Consider the following 9,352-nt stretch of genomic DNA (forward strand, 5'->3'; position numbering starts at 1 on the left):
ATGGTTGAACAAAACAATGCAACTGCAACGTTAAACATCAACAGAGGCGGCATTGATCCGTTTATTTTTCCTAGCTGTGATCCTAGTAGGAATGTGAAGGCCCGGTATACATATGTTGCAATTGCAGTCAAAAAATCGAAGGGATACAAAAAAAAAATACTTTCCTCAACCAAAAAAAGAGACAAAGTCATCTGACTCTCGGATAGCTGACTGCATCGACCTCCTTGAGACATCAAGAACCAATAATAGTGATATCACATTTATATGCCACCGGAGTCTCAAAAGCCAAAGGCCATGAGAGAAAAAAATCAACTCTGCTGTCCTGAATCTAAGTACATTGCACCTTGGATGATCACCTCATAAACGGGAGTAACCATTTCATCTCTGATCCATTTCAGTTGGACAAGTAGAATATCTTCTTCCAACCTTCCTCTGAGAATGCTTCACGGCATACGAGTCTTTGCCTGCCATTGATAACACAGGGGAACATGGAGCTGATCGAGATTATGCACAGACACTCGAGGAAGATTAAACTTCTACTAAATGGAATTAACAGGACAAAAAATGGACAGTGGGTTGCAAAACAAGTCGACAGATAATCAAGGATGGGATCATGGGGGGTCTAGCAACGGCGACCGCCACGACAAGAATTTTAGAAAATGCAATTATTACATGTAAAAAAAAAATTAATGCTCAACTTATATAGTTTCGCCACCACTAAATTTTTTTATTATACATTTCGCCACTGCTAGAATAAAATTCTGGTTCCGTTCTTGCAGATAATGCATATCAGAAATTTAAACGTGGATTACATTCATTACAAACTAAGTTAACCTTAGGCTTATTTCTGTCCCCATTATTTTTTGGGCAAATTTTCGTAGTCGTCCTTCTAGTTTTACGGTTGTCTCAATTTCGACCCTCTAGTTTCAATTGTCTCAATTTCGTCCCTGTAGTTTGTTTTATGTTTCAAATTGGTAAAATCGTTAACAACGTTAATGAAACTAACGGAAAAAATATGATTAAAAAATTAAGTGATCAAAAAAATAAAATCTTCGTACCGGTTCAACCGGATTGAAAATTGGAGCACTTAATTTTTTAATCATATTTTTTCCGTTAGTTTTATTAACGGTGTTAACGATTTTACCAATTTGGAACGTAAAACAAACTACGGGAACAAAATTGAGATAATTGAAACTAAAGGAACGAAATTGAGACAACCGTAAAACTAGAATGACGAGTTCGAAAATCTACCCTTATTTTTTCTTGGACAGTAAGAAAAGTTCTTTAACCTAGAGAACTGGGCGAACCTTTAATACAAGATTGGTAATGGTGCTACTAGGGTTATGTGGTTGGATAAGTGGCACCCCTTGGGTATCTTGCAAAGAGATATGGGACAGATTTTGATCTTGGTAAATCTGTTGTGGCTGAAGCATGGACGAATTCAGAAATATCGTTTAGTGGTAGCACTTTGTTAAACATAGTGACGAAAATTTATTTTTCTAGTTAACCACAATAAGATCGTTACATAATTAATGCATGCAATACAAACTACAAAAATATATAACACATATTTTCACTTAAATTATGTAAAAATAAGCACAAAATCTTAGACAAAATTTGAGAGTATGTTTTACATGAACATCGACAAATTTTAGAATGATCAATATAGTTTTATTAATAATATTATTTTAAAATATTGCTCTTAAACGGTTAAAAATAAGTACAATTAAGGAAATATTGATCCAAGTAGACAAATAGTTCGAAAATCAACAAGTATAAATGCACCATATGTTGAAATTGAAACATAAAACTAATTTTATATGTATATTTTAAAGATATATGCACTTGTTTATGTGTAGTAACACACTTAATTTCATAATTATGCAAAATATACGAGAATATAACAAAATTATTTTAATTTCGAGCGAGGGCATGTGCCCCCCTTTCCCTTTGTCCCCGGGCTGAAGTATCTACTATCAAGTATCAAACCAAAATGAGGCTTGGAAATGGCCAAGGTAAAGGAGTAGCACTAGGGCTGTCCACCAAACCGACTCACCTAACCACCCGACCCGAAAACAGACACAATGGACGGTTCAGATCGGATGGATCAATCGGATTTGGGTCCAAAATCTAAGATTTTTCATGATGCCGGTCGGGTTTCGAATACACCTGATTATTTTCCTAACATACCTGACCAACTGTTTAGTATAAAACGAAAAAAAAAAACCCTACACACCTGTAACCAATTTCGTATGTAATCAGTGAAGAATTTCTGTTTGTGTTCGATCTGTTTGCAGCGCCTCCCTCTCTCACTCTCTCTTCTTCTTCGATCTGTTTGTGTTCAACAGTTTGCACCAGTTCCAAACCCGATCCAACCCGATAAATTCAATCCAAGTGCATTTCTGTCAGAGCCCAACAAGAACTTCAGTCCGGCTCGGGTGGCCATTTACCCAATCCAACTAAAGTTGGGGCGGGTTCAACCCGACCCGAATCCAACCAAAATCCGACTGTGGCCAGTCCTAACCTAAGTAGCACTACTCAAGAAATCATCGTCAACAACCCTACTGATCTGTCACTCGTGTCTCCATCTCGGCATGGAGAATAATATTAGGGGTGTATATGGTCCGGATTGGTTCGGTTCTTTAAAATCAATAACTTGACCATTTCAAATGGTTCTAAAAAATTGAAAACTAGAACCTAACCAATATATATATGTATGGAACCTAACCAGAACCAAACCACAAGACCGGTCCGGTTTTGGTTCGGTTCCGATTCTACCCAATAAACATCCAAACACTTATTCATAAAATATGAGCTCATAAAATTAAAAAAATAGGAAGATAATCTGCTAAAATAGGAAATGAATGAAGAAAATAAAAACTTTCCTAATATTGTAAATAAAATTTTATCTCTAAATAAATTAAGTTTAGCAAGAAAAAGATTAACCTACCAAATTCAAATACATATTTAATTACTTACACATATGTATATCTATATTTATCTTAGTTTTAAACGGTCCGGTTCGGTTTTAACCACGGTTCATTAATTGAAAACCAATAATCGAACCAAAATTAACGGTTTTATTTTTTTGAAACCATAACCTGATCGTAGAACTGCAGAACCGGACCAAATAGGACTGTTTGGTCCGAATCGGACCGATTTTACGGTTCGGACGGTTTTCTTGAACACCCCTAGAGAATATACTTTGAAATCTCACCGGGAAGCATATCCTATGAGGTCGAGAATCAGACGCCTCCTGTCTGGTTTGACAAGCTTGTTAGAAGGTGGGATTTTATTTTCTGGCTTGCTATGCATTAGGGGTGTCAATGTTTGACCCAAACCTCCCAACCCACCCGCTAAATACGCTCAAACTCAACAGATGGGTCTTAATAGGTCCTAACCCAACTACACTCATCTCAAATGAATCCTCAGTGGGTGGGTTAAAGGGTCAAACTATGTTCCCAATAAGTTTTTCCATTTATACTACAAACTACTATCTCCACACCACATCTAATATTGCCCCGCCTTATTTACTACCGTCACACCATAAATTTACTATTACCACAACATAATCACTAATGCCGCCAAAATTTACTAACGACACACCATATTTTTCCCATGTATACAACATATATTTGATATGTAATAGTAAACATGGACATTTTATTGGGTTAATGAGTGGGTTGGATTTCGCTCAAACAATGGGTTGGTTGGGTGCGGGTAATAGTTACCAAACTAATTGGATTGTAAATGGGTAAATGATCCTTAAAAAATAAGTACTTTTTTACAATTTTCAAGCTTAAAATAATAGGCTTACTGAAATCATAAAATATGATATCTTTCTTAGCGGAACGGGGCCTAAGAGAAGAAAAAAATCTATTGCCCACTTATTAGATTGTGCAAATGTGTCTTGGCGTGCGGCTTTCACTGCTGTAAAATAGGATAACTCACGAGTGCTGATTCTTGTTCATTTTGAATGTTTTTTTTTTAATCCATCATTGGAGTGCAATTTTTTCACCCTCCTTAAAAGAAAATGAACATAATCCTCTCTATTGTTGGTTGAAATGATGTAGGTTCCACCCCTTCAATACATTTTTTAGTAAGCATGACATTACTTTGTGGTAAAATCCACACCATTTCAACTAATAAGAATGAGGGTAATGTTCACCTCTTAAGTGGAGGGTGAACAAAATTAAATTCTCATCATTGTATTTTGATACACCATTGGTTTACAATCTTGTGGCACTTGACCACCTTAGCCGCATGGCATTGCTGAGGGGATATACCTTGGTTCATGTTTCTCAATATACGTAATTACATTGCAGATTGCCCCATTTGATCCTTCCAAAAAGAAGAAAGTCGTAAATCAAGATACTCCAGATGATGATGTGGACAAGCTGGCCGAGAAAATTGAAAGTTTGTCAGGTATATGGACTCCACATAACGATTTAAAACTTCCTTGCATACGTTGTTCTATATACCATTGTTATGTTGAGGTTTATCTTCTTGACCCGACCCAATTCATAAATTTGTGCTTGCAGTTTCTGATGGTCTTGAGAGTACCTTCAATGGTTTGAAAAAGAAGAAGAAAAATTCGGCAAGTCATCATGCTATTTGTTTTGAGCGATAGGATCTTTTAAAGATGTTGCTTAAAGTTTTCTGACCCTGGTAAAATTTATTTTAGGTGCAGATCAATACCTTGAGCGATGAAAATGAAAATGTAGTTGATGATTTGGATGGTAAGTACTCTTGCAATTAAGTAGCTGGAATCAACATTTATGGTTGTCTTGCTGGATGAACTTAAGAGAGAAGCTTCCCTCCACTTTGTAGATCATATCAGAAAGGATGAAGAAGGAGAAGGTATCATCCCGCAACCACAGTTTCCATGGGAAGGGAGCGACAGAGATTATGAATACGAGGAGGTACAAAGCCCCACATTCTCTTCCCCTTTAAACAATGCTTTGTCTACCCATAGAGTTACCTTCGGTAATCTCCTTGTTCTTAATGTTTGCTTGTATGGATGTGGAGTTGTTGACATGTCGTTTGGTTTCCTCATCTATAATGGCGTACTTGCTAGTTTATTGCATATTACTCTTGGCTTATCTTCAAGGATGTGTTTATTTCTTGCTTTTTGTGTATTAGTGCAATTTTGGTGAACCATTTGATACTAATTTGCCTTTAGTTTAGGTTATCGTGCCACAAATTGATTTTGTTTGCTTTTTATACCAGACATAGAGAGTTGCAGTTGCTGAATGGTAGTTTCTAATAGAAACTTTCTATCAAATGTTTTTTCATCTTGCTATTAATTCCCTGTCTGTCTTTCTCATTTCAGTAATTTTATCTCATTTCATTAAAAAATAGCAAAAGAAAAAAAAAGGTGAACTGCTCTTTTATTGAGATCTTTTATTCTGTTGCAGTGGATCTAATTGCCTTGCATCAAAACATGTGCAGCTTCTGGGCCGTGTATTCAACATACTACGTGAGAATAATCCGTAGTTGCCGGAGATAGACGTAGAACATGTTGGGAACAGCGGAAGAGTGAGTGGATGTGTGATTGCAAGAAGAGTAAAAAGAGAAAAGAGAAAGTAATTTAAGGCGTTGGATATTTCATTCAGTAGAGGGCTGTGGTACAAGATTTGCTTTGGCTATTACAAGTAACCTTCTGCTACGGCACAAAGGCTTTGATTTAATTTTTAGATAGCTGGTCGGTTGCTATCTAGCTGCTCACATTAAGCCTTTATTTATACTTACAATTGGAAGCACCTAGAACAATTCCATCCTTTGACGACTTGACTTTTACAATTACCAAGGTGATTAGGAAGATGAACCATTACATTGAACTTATCTATTTGACTGACCATGCATGAACCCAATCTTTCCAGATTATTCCAACTTTATGACTCTTGGAAAACTACAAATTAACTTCTAACAGAACAGTCATGAGGCCACCACAAGTTCTTTCCTGAAGGCACAAAGAAAACATTTTTTGTGAACTTTATGGATCTCTACAAGACGTATGGCCAAGATCTTTTGGATTTCCTTCTGCATATTCCTGTTCTATTCTAGTTTTGAACTTCAAAATGATGTTTTATGATGTCCATAGTCCACATATTTGACTTGCGGGAATCTTGCGGAGATATGTCAGTAAGTTCCATCTCTATGTTGCCTGACAGTAGGATTAACTAAAATGACTGCCAGAAGGTCGCAATAGTATCGAGAAGTGGATTCCTTGCTTGCTTGCTTGTTACTAAGATGACTGCCTAAAAGGGCTAAAAACTGATTGACATTGACTAAATTTAATTATTTTCAATTAAGCACATTCTTGTTGAGTTCTTTGGATCCTTGAATTCCTGTGGTGGTTATATTTTCCACGTTTTGTGTAGACAAATATGTCATTTGCAATGGTTGCAAGAGTCCAGACACAATTCTCTCAAAGGAGAATCGACTCTTCTTTCTCAGATGTGAAAAGGTATTTAGTCTTAAACATCACTCTGTGTGGAAGGCCGGGTTTTATATATATAAACATCTTCTTGAACATGCTCTGGTGGTTTTTCTCGTTGTGCAAAACCCTTCAACATGAAATGATACGAGCTTATAGAACACATTATTGCTTTGTAGAAAGTTCGTTATCTTCCCTTTTTTCATGTTCTGAATGAGAAAGTGCTGATCTTTTTCCTTTGTACATATCTTCGTCTGTAGCCTATGATGTTTAAGTTTTTGCCTACATCGTCTGATTCTATTATCAATGAAGAGGAATCCAAAGCTATTTTGAGGCCTGTTGATATTTCATAGTTAGTCCCCTGCATTATAATCAAGAAAGCTAAGACAAATTGCATTTCATGGGGTGAAGTCCCTTTTTGTTGAGATTATTTTATGAAATTGTACAAATGTAACTTTAAATGACAAACTTTGGGGCATGATATTTAGGTGCAAGAAGCTTGTTATTTTCTGTTCAATTTTCTTTGAAAGTAATGGTACCTATTTACTTTTTTTGGGGTAAGTTATTACTTATCTTTTTTCGAGGCCTATGATGGTTGGAAATTTTGCCTACATTGTCCGATAGTGATATCCATGATGGAGCATTTTGAACTGTCCTGAGGCTGCATTAGTGCTTCTCACCCGTCTGAAGAATTGAAACCCGAAGTTTGATAAAATTTCCACTTGTTCCATATTTCACCCGTTTGAGGGATTTGTTTCGCCTCTTATAGATACAGACATTGAACATCATATCGTGGTGTAAGAAGTTTGTTATTTTCTCTAGTTTGTTTAGTTCTCTTTTAAAATAACGATGTCATCTAGAGTTAATGTCGTTTTTCTCCCCTAAACTATGCAAAATGTTTAATTTACTTCGTCCTTAAATTGTGAAACATACCTATTTCGTACCTAAACTATTGGATTTCAACCTACAAGGTCTGATCGTTATGGGACCTCACATATCAGACGGAAAATGTCCATAGTTTATGGACGAAGTAAAAACTCTTTGCACAGTGTAGGGGAGAAAAACAAAATTACCTCTATTTTTTAACTCATATGTTCCTTAATTTGAGGCCTATGATTGATTTGAGCATTTGCCTACATTGTCCGATTGTTCATGACAGAGATTTTGAAACGTCTGTTCTGAGGCCACTTGAGTACTTCTCTCATATTTTTATAATGTAATTGAATGAAAGAGAAGTTCTTTTCATAAATATAGAAAGAAAAAGTTGCTTCCTTGTGCGTCTGATTTTGGTGTACTTGGTTCATTTGTTTCATCGGTTACAATTTAACAACCGAGCATTGGGTTTCGGTTCCATATGCTGGTAAAAAGAAAAAGAAAAAGAAAATGATAGCTCAGTTATAACTTTGCTGCCTATGCTGGGAAATTAACCGACATTTATTATGATTTTTGTGTTGTTGTAGTGAGGCTCTGGCGATCTGTTGCTCCAATCAAGGCTGGTTTTGTAGCCCGTGTTGGCCGTCGGAAGACTAGAACATAATGCGAACAGATAATATTCTTTTGTTGGGAGGATTTCCGTGTAGTTTTATTACCTTGAGCACAATGGTACGTCGACTTGTTGGTTACTATATGGTTGAGGCAAAAGAGGTGATTTGTGAAATGAAGAGCTTTTTTCTTCTACTTGGGTAACAAAATGCGTGCTAATTGTGAATAGGTACATATGACAGGATTTTTGAAAATTATCGGTTAACAATAATGCCACGAACGTTTCAGTTCAATTATAGATTTACCCGTTTTCCCTCTTATCCGGTTTCCTGCTTTCTCTCTCATCTGAGCTTTGTTCTCTATTTGGAGAGGACCTGTTTCTCCCCTTCCTCCTCTTCCCTATTGACACTACACTACACTTTTCTCTCCATTTTCCTCTCGTTACGAGATACTGTCATCTTGCCCAAGAGGGAGGGCTAGATGTTGATTCCATAGATGGGGTTGATGAACAGTATGTGAGTTCTTTGATTGGATCTGTTTTCGTTTTCTGCGTTGTGGTAATGCTCTGATGTGTTTAATGAGTTTGCAATTCTTATTGTTTCAAAATCGGACTAATTGTTTGGGCAATCTTAGTTCAATTTGATTTGGGGGTTATTGGTTTCTTTCACTTTTTCTAGCCAGCTAGGACCGGATGGTGGAATTGAAAGGTTGTGTCATTTTTGAATCGTATCATAAACACATAGCTCATCTCTTCTGCCAATTTTGTTCACAGAAGTCGGTCTCCTTATGCATCAGGTATGGAACTTTTGGCGAAAGAAGTATAAGAGGAGAGAGAAGTTGATTTAAAAGAGAAAGCATGGAATAGGTGAGATAAATCAGAAGAGGGAAGTTGATTGGGATTATTTTTCAATTGCGGGCCAGGTGAGGCAATGAGAGAATGGTGAGTTTGATTTTTGGAGGGAGAAAATAATAAAAGATGATAGAATAGTGAAATATTTTGCGGATAAGACGTGGCATTGTTGTCATTTGCCTAAATTATTCAATGAAATATTTTGGTGAGTGGTGATAAAAAGTGAAATGACGTTGATTAGAGATACATGAATGGAGATTGGAAGGTGATGTCGATTGTCGAAATTTGCTTTCACATTGATGTGCATGCATGGGCAGGAGTGGGTTGTTCTTCTTCTTCCTGGTAGTGTGTGCTAATAAAGGAGATGGAGGAGTTTTGGTATTATCAACCATATGAAGTGATGGGAAGACATTAATATCAAGATGTCTTGTCTTATGGTTCATTTACTTAAAAGCAACTTCTTTTATGTATAGGAAAAGGAGAGCCATAACAAGGAGTGGGGACTTGTTAAAGCTTCAAATAACAGCCAAAAATAAAAAAGCTTCCAACAACAATTATTCAGTCGTCTTGGAGCACCAGCA

The 9,352-nt window shown here is 36.5% G+C and overlaps 2 non-coding genes and 1 pseudogene across 2 annotated transcripts; all 3 read left to right on the forward strand.

Annotated features, from left to right (window-relative positions):
* LOC131328546 (eukaryotic translation initiation factor 2 subunit beta-like) lies at positions 1 to 7,106 on the forward strand (annotated as a pseudogene).
* Positions 7,020 to 7,105, forward strand: LOC131331707 (small nucleolar RNA SNORD34). Its single transcript, XR_009201506.1, has one exon. It is a non-coding gene; the product is annotated as a small nucleolar RNA SNORD34 (small nucleolar RNA).
* Positions 7,107 to 7,543: 437 nt separating the features above from the next.
* Positions 7,544 to 7,628, forward strand: LOC131331708 (small nucleolar RNA SNORD34). The gene has a single exon (XR_009201507.1). It is a non-coding gene; the product is annotated as a small nucleolar RNA SNORD34 (small nucleolar RNA).
* Positions 7,629 to 9,352: the final 1,724 nt, after the last annotated feature.

Source organism: Rhododendron vialii, chromosome 6a (assembly GCF_030253575.1).
Source record: "Rhododendron vialii isolate Sample 1 chromosome 6a, ASM3025357v1".
Taxonomy (NCBI): domain Eukaryota; kingdom Viridiplantae; phylum Streptophyta; class Magnoliopsida; order Ericales; family Ericaceae; genus Rhododendron; species Rhododendron vialii.